This window comes from Columba livia, unplaced genomic scaffold, assembly GCF_036013475.1.
Source record: "Columba livia isolate bColLiv1 breed racing homer unplaced genomic scaffold, bColLiv1.pat.W.v2 Scaffold_215, whole genome shotgun sequence".
NCBI classification, from domain to species: Eukaryota; Metazoa; Chordata; class Aves; order Columbiformes; family Columbidae; genus Columba; species Columba livia.
In genome coordinates, this window is record NW_027043252.1 from 108,241 (window position 1) to 125,587 (window position 17,347).

The window sequence follows — 17,347 nt, forward strand, 5'->3', positions numbered from 1 at the left end:
CTGCCCCCTCCCGCTCGCTTTCCTCCCTCTGCCCTGCGGCACCGCGGGCTCCCCCCTCCGCCCCACGGCCCCGCCCGAGCCCCGCGCAGCGCTCAGCCCGGGGCTCCCTTCCCTCACAGCCGCCCGCGTGTTTCCCCCTCGCCCCTTGCCCGGCCCGGCCCGGGGCCGCGTTCTTGCGGCTGGCTGCCCCTCGCCTTCCTCCTGCCCAACCCAGCCCGTCCCTCCCCCTCCAGCCTCCCCCCTCAGCCGGGACCGGGGCGGCCCCGTCCAGTCTCCCCGCTGTCCGCCCGCCCCTCGCTCACCGCCGGCCCCGCCGCTCCTCGCGCGCTGCTCCCGCCGCCGCACCGCCGGCACGCGCTCCTCGGCCCGCGCGCTTCTGCAGCGTGGCCCCGCCCATCCCGCGCAGGAGCCAATCCCGTCCGCGTCCGCCACCGGGCCCCGCCCCCCCTCCCGGCCCGGAGCCGCCGGCGGCCGCAGAGCGGCGCTGTCCCCCGCAGCGCGGCCCCGGCCCCGGCGGGTCAGCGGCAGCGGGGCCGGGAGCGCTCGGGCTGCGCCCGCCCGGGACGGCCCGGGACCGAGGGCTCCGCCGCTGCAGCCCGTTTCGTGCCGTTTGCACCCCGGCGTACACGGCTGCAGCCTTCCTGCTGCTGCAGCTCACACATCTTTCTTCCTTCTAACCGCACAGCAGGTCACACTCACAAACGTTCCGTGCTCGCTGGCATAAGAACATCTGCAGAAGAATCTACAAACATTACACAGATATACCACCGACCACAGCTTTCTGAGCTTTCAGGTTAAAGTTCCTGCAGATACCCATGTTTCAATCAAACAGACACCACCAGCAGAGCTGCTGCCTCTGCCGTCTTTGCTCAGAAAGCAGTGACAACACCAGAAAACACATTGGCAGCCGGTGCTTTGAGCAGTGAAGGTGGGATCTACAAAAGTCTGATTAAACCAAGCAGCCTGAGGTCTTTATCAAGCTGCAGATCTGCCAGGAATGCTGAAATGCAAGAGTTTACTCCTGCACTATTCCACAATGGAACAGCCGCTCCATATCAAAAATCATCTCAAAGTTCCAAACCGGTACATTAAAAAGCTGTCACTAGGTATTAGAAGACCACTGCAAGACCTTGTTGCTTTTGAGTTAAATCATAATTTTTCAATAAACCAAAAGCCAAACAGTTTCTGCAGTCTGTTGCTCATCCTCCTGTTCATTCATTAGCACTGCAGCAATCAGTTGTTATACGACGTGTCAACAGAGGCGATTGAAAAACCCCAAACAAAACTTATCTAGTGGTGTATCTGGGATGCTGTATCTAGGATGCTGTATATGGGATGCTGTATATGGGATGCTGTATCTGGGATGTTGTATCTAGGATGCTCTATCTGGGATGCTGTATCTATGATGCTGTATCTAGGATGCTGTATCTATGATGCTGTATCTAGGATGCTGTATCTATGATGCTGTATCTGGGATGCTGTACCTGGGATGCTGTATCTAGGATGCTGTATCTAGGATGCTGTATCTGGGATGCTGTATCTGGGATGCTGTATCTATGATGCTGTATCTAGGATGCTGTATCTATGATGCTGTATCTGGGATGCTGTATCTGGGATGCTGTATCTAGGATGCTGTATCTATGATGCTGTATCTGGGATGCTGTATCTAGGATGCTGTATCTTGTTCATTCATTAGCACTGCAGCAATCAGTTGTTATACGACGTGTCAACAGAGGCGATTGAAAAACCCCAAACAAAACTTATTGAAGCCCACGGACCCCCCGCCCTCCCTGCCCCCCCCACCCTGAGCCCACGATCAGCACCTGGTGCGGGAGAGGAGCACAACTGGACAGACAGAGCCAGAAATGCGACTGCGGGGAGAAGGAAACACCAAGGGAGCTACAGCTTCCTTAACGTTCCAAATCTGATGTCTTCCAAACCAAAGCACATCGTCCTCGTCATTTAAGAAGCAAAGTTGCTTTGTACGCGTCTGATCCTCACCCAGCTGCGTGGTTCCCAAGTCCGCTGAGTTCCGCTGTGCAGCCGCCCCCGCGGCTGTGCCCCCTTGTCTGGAGTCCCCAGTCGCGGGACAGTGAGTGGGGTTGGGCTCCAGTGACAACGGAAAACACAGAGAGTCAAAAGGGAAAAGTAATTAGAACAGAACACCTGAAACCAGCTTCATTTTAACAATTTATTTTTACTCTGTTATAAGCACATGAAGTACAGGGGCCACGGGCTCTGTTACTACCACGTATGTGCCTTATTACATAAGCACAGGAAACAAGGAAGTAGCATTCCTTCTATTTTTGGTGCAATGACGAGCTAATCCATCTCCTGAGATGGCTTCCAGACCTGATTTAGTATCTACACCGTGTTGTGCTGCAGATAAATCCCTCAGGTCAGCATTAATCGAGGACAACGTGCAGAAGGAGCAACATGCAGGTCAGCACAAGATCCTGGATTCCTGCCGAGAGTCGACTTCGAAAATTGTCTAAAAATGCTACAGAAATTGTAGCAGATAAACAACAGCAGCCACAATTTGTTCTACGGCGTTTCCATAGAATGTAACATCGAAACACTGTTGGAACGGCAGCCCTGCCGGGGTCACGGCATCCTCGTGCTTTCTGTACAAGTCACACGTGCGCAAGGTTCACATCTCGAGCCTGTGGCTGGAAACAAGACACAAGCACAAGAGCTGAGGTGATTCCCGTTTCTTGCAGCACTCTGGCTGGCAACTACTTCCCCACAGCACCCCCGAGTCTGTAAAACAGAGGTGGAAAAGGAAGGCACATTGAAACTCCTCCCAGCTTCCCCAGCCCTCTGCACATTCCTGCTCCAGGCAGGAAAAAACCCACTTTCTTACCGGCCTGGTTGAAAGCAACAGGACAGCACAGTGCTTGCAGGGCTGGGATTGCGGCTTCAGGCGACACACAAACTCAGAGCAGCCCTGAGCAACCCTGCAGACTCCAAGGAACTTGCTCTCCTCCAGCAGTCACGACCTTGTCACCAGAACACGCAAGAACAGCCTGGCCAAGAGAGCGTGAACCGCCCAGCAACAGCCCCAGTGACCAGGGCCTGCGCCAACATCCTCGCTGGAGTCGACGGGCGGTTCTGGCTTGAAGGGCAGAAGATGAAGCGATGGCAGCCAGTGCCCATGGCGGGAAGGGGGGCAGGTGGCGGCAGATCTCCTTACCCCACTGCATGTCGTTGCCTGGGATGTTCGTCCTGAACACACACAAGTTTACTGCACTATATATCCGTTCATTTCCCTCCCCCAGGGCCAGCAGATTCCCCCAGGATCACACATCACTCTGGGCTCCGCTGTGACGTAACCTACGCCCTGTTTGACAAGCAAACAGACAGCAGAGGCTGCTTTCACTGGGAAAAAAAACCTCACACTCAGTGTTTTGAAAGCCAAACAGCAGCAACACCTGATCTCCTGCGTCTTTAGCAGGACCCAGAACATGGGCGTGAAGCAGCACTGGCAGGAGCACCAGAGAACCACAGAAAATCTCAGCAAATCCGTATTCCCGAGCGCTGTTGAAGGAGTTTCTGCCCGCTCCGCCGGGGCTTTCCCTGAGCCCAGCAGCGCGGCTCTGCCGTGCGGTACTCACTCCAGCCAGCGCGGGTGCTCCGAGTGCGCGTCCCTTCAACGTCCTTCTGCAACAGAGAAAGGCGACTTCGTGACAGGATCACAGAGTCGTTTGGGTTGGAAGAGACCCTCAAGATCATCGAGCCCAACCATAACCCAGCTCTGGCACTACCCCTGTCCACAAGAACCTCATCTACACGTCTGTTAAACTCCTCCCGGGATGGTGACTCCACCACTGCCCTGGGCAGCCTGTTCCAGTACTCTACAGCCCTTTCCAGGAAGAAATGTTTCCTGCTATCCAATCTGAACCTCCCCTGGCACAACTGAGGCCGGTGTTTGCATAAACCCCAAAGTGAGAACCCCCAGACCCGCTTTGAACCAACGGGGCAGCCCAAGACAACCCAGCAATCCTTTCCTAGCAGAAGAGTAACTCGTTCTTATAGGACTGAGCTTCAAATGAGAGCTCGACAGAGGTCATTCCAAGATTAAAGGGACTTCTCGGTCAGCTGCTTCACTGTGCCTCAGTTTCCCAGAGCGAGCAGTGGCAGCTAACGCACCTGCCAGGCAGACTGCTGAGGGAGAGGAGTCTGGGGGGAAACAGAAGACGGGAGTCAGGGAATTGCTTCCACTACACTGCGACACCGGTCCTGTCTCATCTCTCAACTGCTAGAGCTTTGGGGAGGCTACAATCTTTCCTGCGTATGTAACACAGCCCTACTCAGATGATACGGCATCGTCTCTGCACGTGCAGCCAACAGAAACAGCAGCAAACAAGAGCAGAGGGAAACCATCCTGTTGAAACATGTTCTTTGTAAAGAACCCGCTACTCACCTGGGTTTGTGAGCAGCACAGTCCGCAGGGAGCCTTTATCTGCCTGGGATGACACTGCGGGAGGACTGGAAGCCTAAATGAGCCACAAAACAGAATGTCTGTCACTGCAACAACACGTTCCATTAAGATCAGGTCATGATTTCCAAGGCAAAGAACACGAACCGGGCACGGGCACGGCCAGGACCCAGCACAGACCAGGCATGGCCGCGACACCAAGTCATCCAGCTCCACCGGAGAGCCCCCAGAGCCTTCAGAAGCATCAGCCTGCTGACAGACAGCCGTCCTGCTGCAACGCTCTGTCTTTATCACGTCCAAGAAACAAGTTTGGATCATCACAGAGCAAATACCCTTCTAAACAAAACCCCCCGGGGCAGACAATGCCCATCGGGAGCGTCTGAGGAAACCACCGAGGCTTCCCGTGGGGCCAAGGCTGTGCCCCGCACCCCCCACTCCTCTGACGGAGTCACCATGTTCCCATAGCAGACCGGCACGGCGTGCTCGTCTGCCTGGCTGTACGCCACCCTCAAGGTGACCCGGGGGGAACGTGGCCCCTCGGAACAAGTCACGAAACACCGCGCAGTGCTCGGCCACGCGCTGCTTGTGGAACGGGCCGCTGCTCTGCTCCCGCTCAGCTCTGAGCTCGTCGAGGGGGATCAGCGCTGCGAGGAGAGGGAAACGCTGGAGGTGACACCGGGGGACCCAGCGCGGGGCAGGGAGGGGGTGGCGGGGCACACACCTGTCCGGAGCCACGCTGCTCTTTCCAGCTCGGCATTACAGAATCACAGAATGGACTGGGTTGGAAAAGCCCTCAGAGATCATCCAGTCCAGCCCTTGGTCCAACTCCAGTCCGTTTACTAGATCATGGTACTAAGCGCCATGTCCAATCTCAGCTTAAAACCCTCCATGGCCGGCGAGTCCAGCACCTCCCTGGGCAGCCATTCCAATCCTGACCACTCTCTCTGCAAAGAATTGCTTCCTAATCTCCAGCCTCAATTTCCCCTGGCAGAGTTGAAGCCCATGGCCCCTTGTCCTATTGCTGATGCCTGGGAGAAGAGCCCAATCCCCACCTGGCTAGAACTGCCCTTCAGGTAGTTCTAGAGAGTGCTGAGCTCAGCTCTAAGCCTCCTCTTCTCCAGACTAAACAAGCCCAGCTCCCTCAGCCTCTCCCCATGGGTCTTGTGTTCAGTCCCTTCCCCACAGTCTTGTTGCTCTTCTCTGGACCCGCTCCAGCACTTCAATCTCTTTCCTGAGCTGAGGGGCCCAGAACTGAACACAACACTCCAGGTGTGGCCTCCCCAATGCAGAGCACAGGGGAAGGGTCACTGCCCTTGTCCTGCCGACCACGCTGGTTTGGATACAGGAGGTTCTGGCGGTTCTCCCTCGGGGTCTTCTTTCTTGCCTTGATTTCCTTTGCCCGCAGCAGCTTCTCACGCAGCAGGCTGATGTTGTTCTTTGGCTCTTCAGACAGGGGAGAAAAAACCACATACCTGATAAATTCCAATACCCAAAATACCCAAACACAAAACGCCTGCAGAGCGTTAGAGTGGCTGTGAAAGAGACACAAACTCCAAGCCAGCAGAGACTCGAATCTACCACCTCTGCCTTCCTCGGCACCTGCGCGCGTCTGCCGCCTCCTCCCCCAGCTCATCGCACCCCAGGCCCAGCGGTTTCCCAGCCCAGGAGCAGCTCTGCTCTCTGCAGCCAAACTGGGTTATTTGCTGCAGGTGCTCTACAGCTCTGGTTCCTGCTCTGGTTCCTCTGACACTACTGGGTTTAGGACAAGATGAAATGGCCTCAAGTTGCCCAGGGGAGGTTGAGGTTGGATGTGGGAACAATTTCTTCCCCAAAGGGCTGTGGGGCATTGAACAGGCTGCCCAGGGCAGTGCTGGAGTCACCAGCCCTGGAGGGATGGACAGACGGACATGAGGTTCTCATGGGGCAGTGCTGGGGGTCGGTTATGGTTGGACTCAATGGTCTTGAGGGTCTTTTCCAATCAAATGATCCTGTGATTCCACGGAATCACTCCTCTACTCTGCTCCAGGTCTCTTGGCAGGTCCTGGCCAGCCTCCCTCCTCCCAGAACTGCCATCCGGTTCCCTGAAACATTTGCACTCTGCGAACTTCTCCATCAGAAAAGGGCCAACCTTGTGCCAAAGCCCCTCATCAGCTCTCTCCAGAGCACAGTTTGGGGCAAAACGCAGCCCCAGCAACAGCTGTCTTGACCTCCAAACCCCGCACGGTGCAGCCCCTTGGGCGAGGACCCGGCTGGGGCTGCTGTGCTGCCGGGCCGTCTGCCCCCAGCGCGGCTCCCTGCTCCTTCTCCGCCAGCCTCAGGGACCCACTGACACTGCGGGATTTTTCCAGCGCTCCTAAGTTGCCGACATCAGGATCCTCACTGGGCATCGGCCCCAGCGGGGCTGCCCGCCTGAGAGCACAGCTGGGGATGGAGAGTGGAGAGAAGCGGCTCAGTTCATGTACACTGTGATTCACTTACAACAGACGCACCCATCGTTAACCAAGGACATGGTAAATGCTTTCTGAGCACCTGCAAAACGAGGGGAGGATGATTCACAGAATCACAGAATGCCAGCGATCCCGAGGGCCCTGGAAAGCTCACCCAGTGCAATCCCCCCATGGAGCAGGAACACCCAGATGAGGTTACACAGGAAGGTGTCCAGGCGGGTTGGAATGTCTGCAGAGAAGGAGACTCCACAACCCCCTGGGCAGCCTGGGCCAGGCTCTGCCACCCTCACCCCAACAAGTTTCTTCTCATCTTTCAGTGGAACCTCCTGTGTTCCAGTTTGCACCCATTGCCCCTTGTCCTGTCACTGGTTGTCACCAGAAGAGCCTGGCTCCATCCTCCTGACACTCCCCCTTTCCATCTTGATCCCCAGGAATGAGTCCCCCCTCAGTCTCCTCTTGTCCAGCTCCAGAGCCCCAGCTCCCTCAGCCTTTCCTCACACGGGAGATGCTCCACTCCCTCCAGCATCTTGGTGGCTGCGCTGGACTCTCTCCAGCAGTTCCCTGTCCTGCTGGAGCTGAGGGGCCACAACTGGACACAATATTCCAGGTGTGGTCTCCCCAGGGCAGAGCAGAGGGGCAGGAGAACCTCTCTGACCTACTGACCACCCCCTTCTAACCCCCCAGGTCCCATTGGCTTCCTGGCCACAAGGGCCAGTGCTGGCTCATGGTCACCCTGCTGTCCCCAGCACCCCCAGGTCCCTTTCCCTACACTGCTCTCCAACAGGTCCTTCCCCAGCTCAGACTGGAACCTGGGCTTGTTCCTGCCCAGATGTAAGTCTCTACCAGTGCTGCCCAGCGCTGATGAAATAAAGAATGCCGCCCAACAGCAGCACTGCCTCTGCTGTTCAGTCGGTCTCCTCGTTTCCAGAGAGTTCCCGCTTTCTCCAGAGCGCAAGAGACGGGGCCGAGAGAGCCCGCGAAGAGCCGGAGCCGCCCCCGCCCCCCCGAGCCGGCCACGCCAGCAATTCCGCCGCCCGAGCGCTCTCCCCGCACGCCCCAAGCGGCTCCCGCTGCCCGCCCGGGGGAACCGGGGCTCCCGGCCCGGGACTCACCGGCCGTGCCGATCGCCGCCCGCTCCGGAAGGGCCCGTTCCCATGGCGACAGGGGCCGCGCCGCGCGGGGTCCGGCCTGGAAGGCCCCGCAGCCGTAGCAACGGGGCTGTTGAGCGCGGAGCCTGCCTAGAAACGTCCCCGCAGCCCCGCGGGACGGGCTCTGCCCTCCGGGAACCCCTCCCCACCGCCGGCCTTGCTGCTCCGAGCGGGCAGAGCCCGCGGCAGGGACCGGAGCGGCCCCGCTGTCAGCCCGGGGTACCCGGACGGGAGGTGCAGCCCAGCACAAGAGCCAGGGGTTTTCAGAAACCGGCCCGAAAAGGACAAGCTGCAGTTCCTGTGGGCTGTGGAACATCCTGGGGGTGCTGGGACCCGCAGTGCAGGGTCACAGAGTCACCCAATCCCAGCCTGGTGGGGCTGAAGGGACCTCTGCAGAGCCCCAGTGCAGCCCCTGCTCCCGCAGGGTCACAGGGCAGATCACCCAGGGCACGCACGGGGAGGAACCAGCCTGGACACCGCCCTGGGGACCGTTGTGTGCTGGACATGGCCTTTGAGAACCAGAAGAACATCCCGGAACAGCCTCCAGACCCAAGGACCTGGGGCAACTCATTTCTGCCCTCAGTTCTGGCTTCGTCCTTCCAGGTCAAACTGGCCGTTTCTCCAGCCGCCGCCTGTGGCTTTTCGGCTCCAGAGGACGAGTATTTCCCTCCCAGCTCCATCAGCAAAGTAGCGCCACACGCGGATTCATGGGCACAACTGTCACAGAAATGTTCTTGACCCCAGGTTCCCTGTATCGGAGACTCAGGCATTTGCGCTATAAAATAGACTTTAATTATAGGATGAAATACAGCTTAAAAGGTACAGCAAAGAAACAGCCCAGGCTGGGGGCCTCTCAGGGGAGGGAACACAAGGCGAAAGAGACTTGGGCTTTTAAACCCATTTCTCTAAGAAAGCCTCTAAGAAATGCTGGTCGGGGTAGGGAGGACGGCCGGGACGCTGGGACAGGTGAAGTGCAGTAGGGCCCTTTCCTCGGCATCTCCAGAAATAACTGCGTAACCTCAAAGGAATCGTGGTCCAGAGAAGGGCAGAAGGACGGACGGGATGCTGACAGACGTGAGGTGTTGTATGGCGCTTTCTTCAGGGACTCCAAGAAGATCTTCTCCTTTTCTAAGTAATCATCCCCCTGAGAAGAGGGGAAGGATGTGTGGGAATGATCCCAGAAAGTGCCGCAGAAACAGGGCCACAGTCCAGGGTGTTGCTCACCAGCGAGAGAAGCATCCCAAAGCCTCCCCCGTGCCCTGTCCCCGTGAAGGGGACCCCTCCCCGTGCTCCTCCAGAGCCCAGAGCCTCGCAGTCTGAGCAAGACCCGCAGGGGAAGCCTCCAAGGGCGTCCTTGCCTGGGGAAAGACCCAGCGGGGACCTGGCGGCACAGGACGGGGACACCGCAAAGCCAGGGCAAACGGGCTTTAACCCACCGGCCTCTCCCCTCCTGCCCCCTGCGGGCACTGCCCTGGCTCAGAGAGCTCCGCTGAGCCCCTGCGCAGGACGCGGAGGCCAATTCACACCTGAGGTTTACACACAGGGGCACTAAACCAGCCCCAGGAGCATCCCGAGTCTCCGGAGACACTGGTACAAGCGCAGCTTCCCCCGGCAAGTCCCTTCCCACCCGCAGCGCGTGGAAGCCTCACCCGGGGTGCTGGAGAGACCCTCGGTCGGGGCGCCGAGGTCCTGGGCTGCGGTCAGCGGTGTCACGGGGGGGTTGTGCGCAGAGAGCCGAAAGCAAAACGACCATTGATGGTTCCAACCGTCTGCCCTGCTAGGACATCAATACCCAGGATGTATTCTTGAACTGGGGCAACCAACACTGTTCCGGTAAATGGCTTGGGATTTGCGATTGTGAGGGGAACAGCAGCTTGGAGAGCAGGGCTCAGATGTCCCCCCAAACCACAAATCTGTGATGTAGCATCTTTGTTCTTAATGTCACTATGTAAAACTGTGACCTCAGCCCCCGTATCCACCAGAGCTAATGCATTCAAAATCCCCCCAGACTGCCACTCTAGAGCTAAAGGAACGTAAGAGCGTCAGTTGTTCCGCAGTTCCCACACAGCGGGGGGGGCACTGGATGAGCTTTGACGGTCCCTTCCAACCCAAACCGTCCTGTGACTCCGTGAACCCGCACTGCCCCGGCTCAGCCCGGCAGTGCCGCTGGGAAAGCGGCTCCAGGACAGGGTGAAAGCGCCGGGCGGCAGCTGCTGGCGAGGAGGGGAGGGCAGCGTGAGAGACGAGGCCGGGCAGCCCGGAGCAGAGGGTCTCGCTCGCTGAGACGGCGCTGTGGAAACCCTCGGGGGATGGCGGGAGCTGAGGGCAAACCAGTGGGAAACAGCTCCTGGGGCGCTGGGACCAGCCCTGCTGTAAAACTGCGTGTCTTTGCTGCCCCGTGCCTGCCGTGCCGCACGGCCATCTGCCTCCCCTGCGTACCCCTGCAGGGCAGGGCCTGGGGCCCGCGAGCGCCCGCCCGCCGGCACCGTAACTGCGCCTGGAACCGGGCTGTGCTGAGGGACAGACGTCCTGCGGCAGCGGGAGAGCCCAGGAACGACACCGTCTGCTCAGCACGCTCAGGGCGCTGCACAGCTGAAGGACACCAGGGCTTTGGCATTCTCCTCCAGCTTTATTAAATCCAGCCCTCCTCCCGAGAAGAGCTGCACCTCCGCCGGGCTTAGCGGGGCCAGCAGCACAGGCCTTGCAGGGTCCATCGCGATCGTGGCTGCTCCCTTGGGTTGCCCAGGATGCGGATGGTCTGGGCTGCCAGGGAGCAGATGGAGGGTTCGCTGTCCCACTCCAAGGGCTGAAGGGCTGCAAGGGAAAGAAGCAGAACCCAGATGAGCTCCCACGTCTGCAGAGACCCCCGGGCATCCCCTCCCGACCACGCTCCCTACTCACCGCTGCAGATCTCAGCCAGCTCCTCCTCCTCCCTTCGGTCCCTCAGGGGCCGCGCAGCCAGCCCTGGGCACAGAGTTCCGTCAGCCCCTGCTCCCTCCCCTCACCAGGGCTGAGCCCAGGGGAGAGCAGGAGCCGAGATGGTGGCACCGGGCAAGGCGGCCACCAAGGCCACCTGCGTGGGCAGGGCTGGGAGGGGAGGCCAAGGCCCTGCCCGGGGCAGCCGGGGCTCTGGCAGCCACAGGGCTGCTCCTTGTGCCAGGGCAGCGGCGGGGACTGGGGCCAGGCTGCCGAAAGAGGGACCCGGGGGCTGTGACTCACCGATGAACCTCACGGCCGCCTCTCGCAAGCTGGCCTGAGCATCCCTCAGGTACGGCAGGCTCTGACTCAAGAGCTCTTGAGCTCTGCTCCTGTCCCGCTCCAGCTGGAGAGAGCACAAGGGTGTGAGCACGTCACTGTCCCTCCCCACTTGGCTGGATCAGTCTCTCCTCCCATGAACCCACGCTCCCCTTCCCCTCCGGCCATTCCCGTGTTCCAGCCAGGAGCCCCGTGGGGCTGAGAGAGAGACACAGGCCGAGGGGTCCCAGGGGTGCTGAGAGCCCTCCCTCCCGCTGGCTGCGGGGCAGAGGGAAGAGCCCTGGGGGCTCTGTTCTTGAGCACAGGGAACAAGGATGCAGCTCGGGGCTGCAGCAGGACAGGGGAGGCACATCTGCAGAGCCCACAGCACAGACATGTGGGGCAGCCCCATCCAGCCTGGGCCCTGGGCCTTGGGGGTTGTCCTCACCAAGCACTCTCCAATCCTCCATGTCTGCTGTGTCTGCACCAGGTGTTGGAGCTGTTTCCACTTGAGGAGCTCTGCTGCACCGAGGAGGGCTTCCCTGGCGACCTACGGAACAGCAGAAGCGGGGAGATGGCACCACGGTTGGGACAGGAGACCTGGTGTCCCCCTGCTCTGGGCTTTGTTCCTGGGGCGATTCTGCCCTCAGGGAGCGGGGACATGCCCTGGCCCAAAAGCCCAGGGGTCTCTTCCCTGCATCGCTGCTTGGCTTTGAAATCTGTACCTTGGCCACGCTCTGCACCTGGTCACTCATGCGGAAGAAGAGAGGGAGCAGGCCACGTCGCACCGTGTTCTTCATCTCCCTCTTGTCGCTCCGCACCACCATCTTCATCAGGTCTCTGAAGAGGCTGATGGAGCTCTCTCTCAGCTGGCTCAGCTCCTGGGAGGGAGCAGCACAGTAGGACCTGAGCACCAGCAGCTCTCTGCCCACGGGGAGCAGAAGCTCCTGCATGGCTGATGGGAGGGGAGACGCTCCAGGGCGGCATTGTGCACACTGCAGTTGTGGCCAGATCTGCGGCCCTGGGTCCATGAAAGGCCACTCGTGAGACTTGCTCAGGCAGTGCCTGTGCCTCAAGGTGCTCTCCCAGCCAGCCAGCACCCCCAGCAGCCTCAGCAGCCATGGTGGGGAGGAGCTGTGGGAGCAGCGGGCAGGGAGAAGCTGGGCTGGGCTGCAGAACACAGAAACCATCCCGCAAGAGCCCCGGGGAGAAAGCAGAGGAGAAGCCCCTGCTTTGAGTGGCTGGGCTGAAGGGCAGCTGTCATTGTCCAGTGCCCACCCGCGGGGCTCAGGCTTATACATCAGCCTTATCCATCAGCCTTATACATCAGCCTTACGTCATCAAAGAAGGGCAGGAGAAATTCTGCCAGCTGCACAGCGGTGGGACTGGCCTTCTCCCTCTCCAGCTGAGCCATCACGTTTCTGAAGACCACCAGAGCCTTGATCTTGATGGCCTTATTGCTGTACTGCAGGACCCACATCAGGTCTGGCAGCATGACCGTCTTTTTTCTGGCCTATATGAAGAAGAGAGTTTCCGTCTTGGGACCAGGTCGATGCCTGGAGAGCTCTCCAGGCAGCCCCCAGGCTTTGTTGCCTCAGAAACCTCATGACTAGGTACATTGGAGCAAACTCCTCATCTTGCAGGTCACTGCTGGCCAGTATCTGAAAGCAAGCCAGCAGTGAGCAGAGCTGCTCAGAGTGGCAGAGCTGCTGGGGCTCCTGGCACCGTGCAGCTCCTGGGGCACCAGGAGCTTCTTCCAGTAACTCACAGCCAAGCGAAGGATGGCGGTGTCCACCCAGTGTGTATATAAGACCCTATAGTGCCGGTCCTGGAGTTGGATGAGCAGCTCCTTCAGCACGTTCTGCAGGGTGTGGGGCACGGAGAACATCACCTCCCACAGTGCCAGGGCAGTGCTGCAAGAGAGCGCTCTGTCAGCAGGGCAGCCTGGGCCACAGCAGCGTGTCCGGCTCCGCGCTGCAGGACGCTTGGGATGCCCTGGGCAGCAGCAGAGGCTGAGCTGCTGCTCCCGTGGGGCTGGCAGGAGCGCAGTGGGGGGCTCTGGGCTGGCTTGCTCAGCTGTGGCTGCTGCGGGCCTGGCTGACCCCCAGCACTGGAAAGCGTGGTGGGATGGAGGGTCCTGCTCCTCGGGGGTGTCCTGCAGGATCCCTTGGTGCTGGCAGCCAGAGCATCTCTGGGCCCCTCTCCCCACAGGGAACAAGCCCTCATGGCTTTTGGGGCCGGTACCTGTCTCCTGGTGGTGCGATTGTCAGCAGCGTCGACACCACCTCCCCAGGGCACTTGTCAGCCAAGGGGACAATCAGGGACTCCACACTCTGTCGGGCTGGTGCCGTGTTGATGCGCTCCAGGGTTTTATAGATGCTGCTTGTGATCTTTGGCACCTGGAGGGGACACAGGTGAGGAAGGTGCTGCCACTGGAGTGCAGCCATTTCCTCAGCTGTCCTTCCCATCCCTCTCTGCCGCCTTCAGGTGGCTTCACTTTACTGGGATTTGAGAGGAAGAGATGGATGGAGGGAGGAACAAGGCCTGACAGGGCCGAAGGGCAGGACAATCCAGCCAAAGGCCACTTACATCCACCAGCCAGAAATCGCAGTTTCCCATGACCATGTCCAGCATGTTTCTGGCCACCTCCTTGTCAAAGGTGCTGGAGTCGCTCATCGCCTCAATGAACACCAGGACCATGTCTGTCCTCTCGGGAGGCTGGAGGTATTCTTCAAAGAGCTAAGGGAGGAAGGGAGGCAGCGAAGCCAAGTCACACCGAGTGCCCCGGTGCTGCTGCGTAGGCGGGCAGTGCCAGCAGCCCTGCAGAGACGCCCGGCGGTGCTGCGGCAGTGCCCGCAGCAAAGCTGGCAGCAGGGGGGCAGTGACTGCATGGGAAGATGAGAAGAGAGGCCCGGGGAGAGGGGGGAGGGTTGGGGTCCTGGGCACAGGGTGCTGGCCCTGCCGTGAACCAGGGCTTGCTGGTGGCCAGCAGGACTGGGGCTGCTGCTGGGACACTGGAGAGCAGCCCTCGCATCGTCCCTGCTCGGGGACAGCAGGAACCCTCTCAGCAGGGACATGCCAGCCCCCTGGTTGTGGAGGCCTTTGCTCTCACAAGTCCCCTGCTGGTGCCACCAACAAGAGTGCCAGCAGGAGCTCTTTACCATGATGTCGGGTTTTAGCCAGTCCTCAGAGGAGCTGTCGGGATCTTCCAAGTGGGGCTGTTGTGCTTCATTCCTCCTGTCTAAACAGCGGGGAAACAGAGAGAACTCAGTAAAGCACAGCAGCTTTGTCAGCAAGCTTCCCAAAGCACCCCAAGATCTACCCTCACAATGGCAGGGCATAAGTGGCCAAGGAGAACTCTGGAGGGCATCAGGAATAGCTTCTTGCTCCAAGCACTGGAAGCTCTAGCCAGGAGGACTCAGAGATAGACCTGCTCTTCACTGGCAGGAAAACCATGGCTTTGGGTCATGGCAATCAGCTGTATGTTTGGGTCTGGGAACCACAGAACAGCGGGCTTCAGGATTCCGAAAGGAGGGAGGAAGGAGAGCAGCAGAGAACAGATCCCAGACTTTGGGAGAGCGCTCAGCTGCTGCAGCAAAATGGCAGCTGGGATGCTACGGGAAGCAGCTGGGAAGGACAAAGGAGGCGAGGAACAGGAGCAGACCCATCGGGAGATGTCTGTGTGTAGAGGGATCGAGCCCAGCACAACTTCTCTTACTGTTTTGTCCAGCCAAGAAGACAGCGAGGTGCTGCACTGCATCTCGAGCCAGAGTTCTTTCCTCTCCCCAGAAATGTTGGAAAAGGAGGAGATGCCCCAGCAGCTGTCCCAGCTCTGGGATCTGGATGTCTCTATAGCTGACAGGGCCGTGTATGTCTGTCCTAGAGCGGCACCAGGCCTGGGCGAGGGAGACAGAAGAGCAGGAGGGTTGAGGACAGGCAGATGGTGCCAGAGCCCTGAAGCCAAGTGCGTGTCCAGGGCTCCGTGGGCAGGCAGGACTGTCCAGGGCCGTGCCGGTCACAGCTCCCAAAGCAGCTGGGTGGGCAACAGCCCCACGTGGGGAGAGCTGCAGGCTGCTCTGGGGTGCAGGGATGGGCAGACGATCTGGCCGGAGGGTGCCTGGCTCCTTACCCCCAGTGTGGGATTCTCAGCCAACACGAAGCTCAGCCCCTCAATCCTCCCCACGGCCCTCTGCCGCACATGTTCTCTCTCGGAGCTGCTCAGAGTCAAGAGCATCTGGGGAGAGAGAAGCTGCTGGTGAGCCCTGGGAGCAGCCACCGCTCCAGCAGAAGCAGCACCGCTCAACTCCTGGGTTGGACTGGCCCGCTCCATTAAGGGTTCCCCAGGACTCGACCAAAGCCTGTAGCGAGGTTCTTGCCCTGGGGTCCCTGGCAGGCTTGGGGCACATGCCCCAGGCCAGCCCTGTGGCCAGGCAGGAAGGCAGATGCCACCCTCTGCGGCCACTGTGCTGCGGAAGAGCCTGGCGGGCAGCCCCTGGCTCCCCGGGGAGGTGGGCACCCTCCCGGCAGCGCTCTCTGCACGGCACGTGGTGGGACTGTCACCTCCAGAGTGGACACCCCATCCCCAGGGTGAGGAACAGCCCTTGTGAAGCCCAAACTTCGCACACCCAGACCTGGAAGATATTCTGCAGCAGCTCGCTGACTCTGGAGGCACGAGAGTTGAGGAGCAACGCCTGCAGCATGTTGTCCATGGACCGCACGGTCTGCAAGAACACAACGGGTTGTGGTCGTGTTTTCTGCCACCCCTCTCACTCCCAGGAGACTGATCTGAACTCCCAGCACCGAGGGACGACTCCTGCGCTGCTGCGCTGTGCCTGGGAGAGACCCAGGGGCAAATAACCTGCTATGGGCAGAGCAGCCTGCGAAACTGGACGTGGCCGGGCCCACAGGCAGGGGACGAAGGGATGAGGGTGGGACAGCAGAGCTGAGACCCTGCCCTGCCTTGGATCTCTGGTTATATCACGGCACGGGGTGGTTGGGGAGCAGACAGAGGGACCGGGGGCTCCTGTAGCTCACGCAGCACTTACTTCTAAGTAGAGGTAACGGTCCATGTCCTCCACTTCTGGTGGAAGCGAGAAGACACTGGAGAAGCAGGCTTGGAGCAGCCTTGTCTCCTTGCCCTCCAGCACCCTCTCCACCGCGCTGCAAAGAGAGAGAGCAGCCAGCCGCACGCTGGTACCTGGAGCAGCGCCTTGAGGCCTCGTGCAGGCGTCCCCGGCAGGGATGGGCAGGTACCTCAGTTCGGCAATGGCACGCATGGCGATCTGCCGCAGCGCCGTGCGCAGTTGGTCCCTGGGCTCCTCTTCCAGCAGCACCTGCAGAGCACAGCCGGGATGGGACCTGCAGCTGCCAGCACCCAGCACCACCAGCCCCCGGCCCTGCCCAGCGCTGTCCTCACAGGGTGCCGGTGCCGGAGTCCTCGACCCCTTCCCCAGAGCCGCCGGGTATCCCCTCACCTCGATATTCTCTGCCAGCTCGTATCTCTGGCAGAAGACATCTAGGCCCCTTGGGGAGCGCTGGCGCCTGCTGGTGTCGCACAGGTCACGGATGTCCATGAGAAACCCGATCTTGTGGCTCTCCTCCTGGCAGCCAGGGAGCAGAGAGGCCAACAGGGAGCGTGAGATGGGGACACACGGCCAGCGGCACCGCAGCATGGGGGTGCAGTGCCCATTAGAGACCTGGGAGCAGCAGCTCTGCCCAGCCAGCACCCTCCAGCACCCGCAGCAGAGCCCCTGTCAGCAGACGCCGGCACAGCCGCCTTTAAAGCGGCTGCGGTTACCTTTTCTGGGCTGCCGAGAAAGGACACGATGGAGTCCATGTATCCGCTTAGAAATGCGTTCACAGGTAACGCATCGGCATCTAATAAAGGAGGAGAGCAGGGAGGGCTGCAGAGAGGGTTTGCAGGCAGGACAGAGCAGAAGGAGCTCTGCCCCATGTCCATCCCAGTGCCCGCTGCCCCGGCACAGTCTCCCCGTGCGTGTCAGGGCTGCAGGGTGCCCGGCAGACGGGCTGCGATGCTGGAGCCAGGCAGGACGGGGAAAGCGCCCAGTGCAGCGGGTGAG

At 60.0% G+C, this 17,347-nt stretch overlaps 1 long non-coding RNA gene across 1 annotated transcript; it reads right to left on the reverse strand.

The window, feature by feature from the left end:
• Positions 1-2,177: 2,177 nt before the first annotated feature.
• LOC135578020 (uncharacterized) lies at positions 2,178-8,414 on the reverse strand. Its single transcript, XR_010469424.1, has 4 exons — positions 7,998-8,414; positions 4,424-5,881; positions 3,615-3,660; positions 2,178-3,225 (listed from the first exon to the last, which is right to left on the reverse strand). It is a non-coding gene; the product is annotated as an uncharacterized LOC135578020 (long non-coding RNA).
• Positions 8,415-17,347: the final 8,933 nt, after the last annotated feature.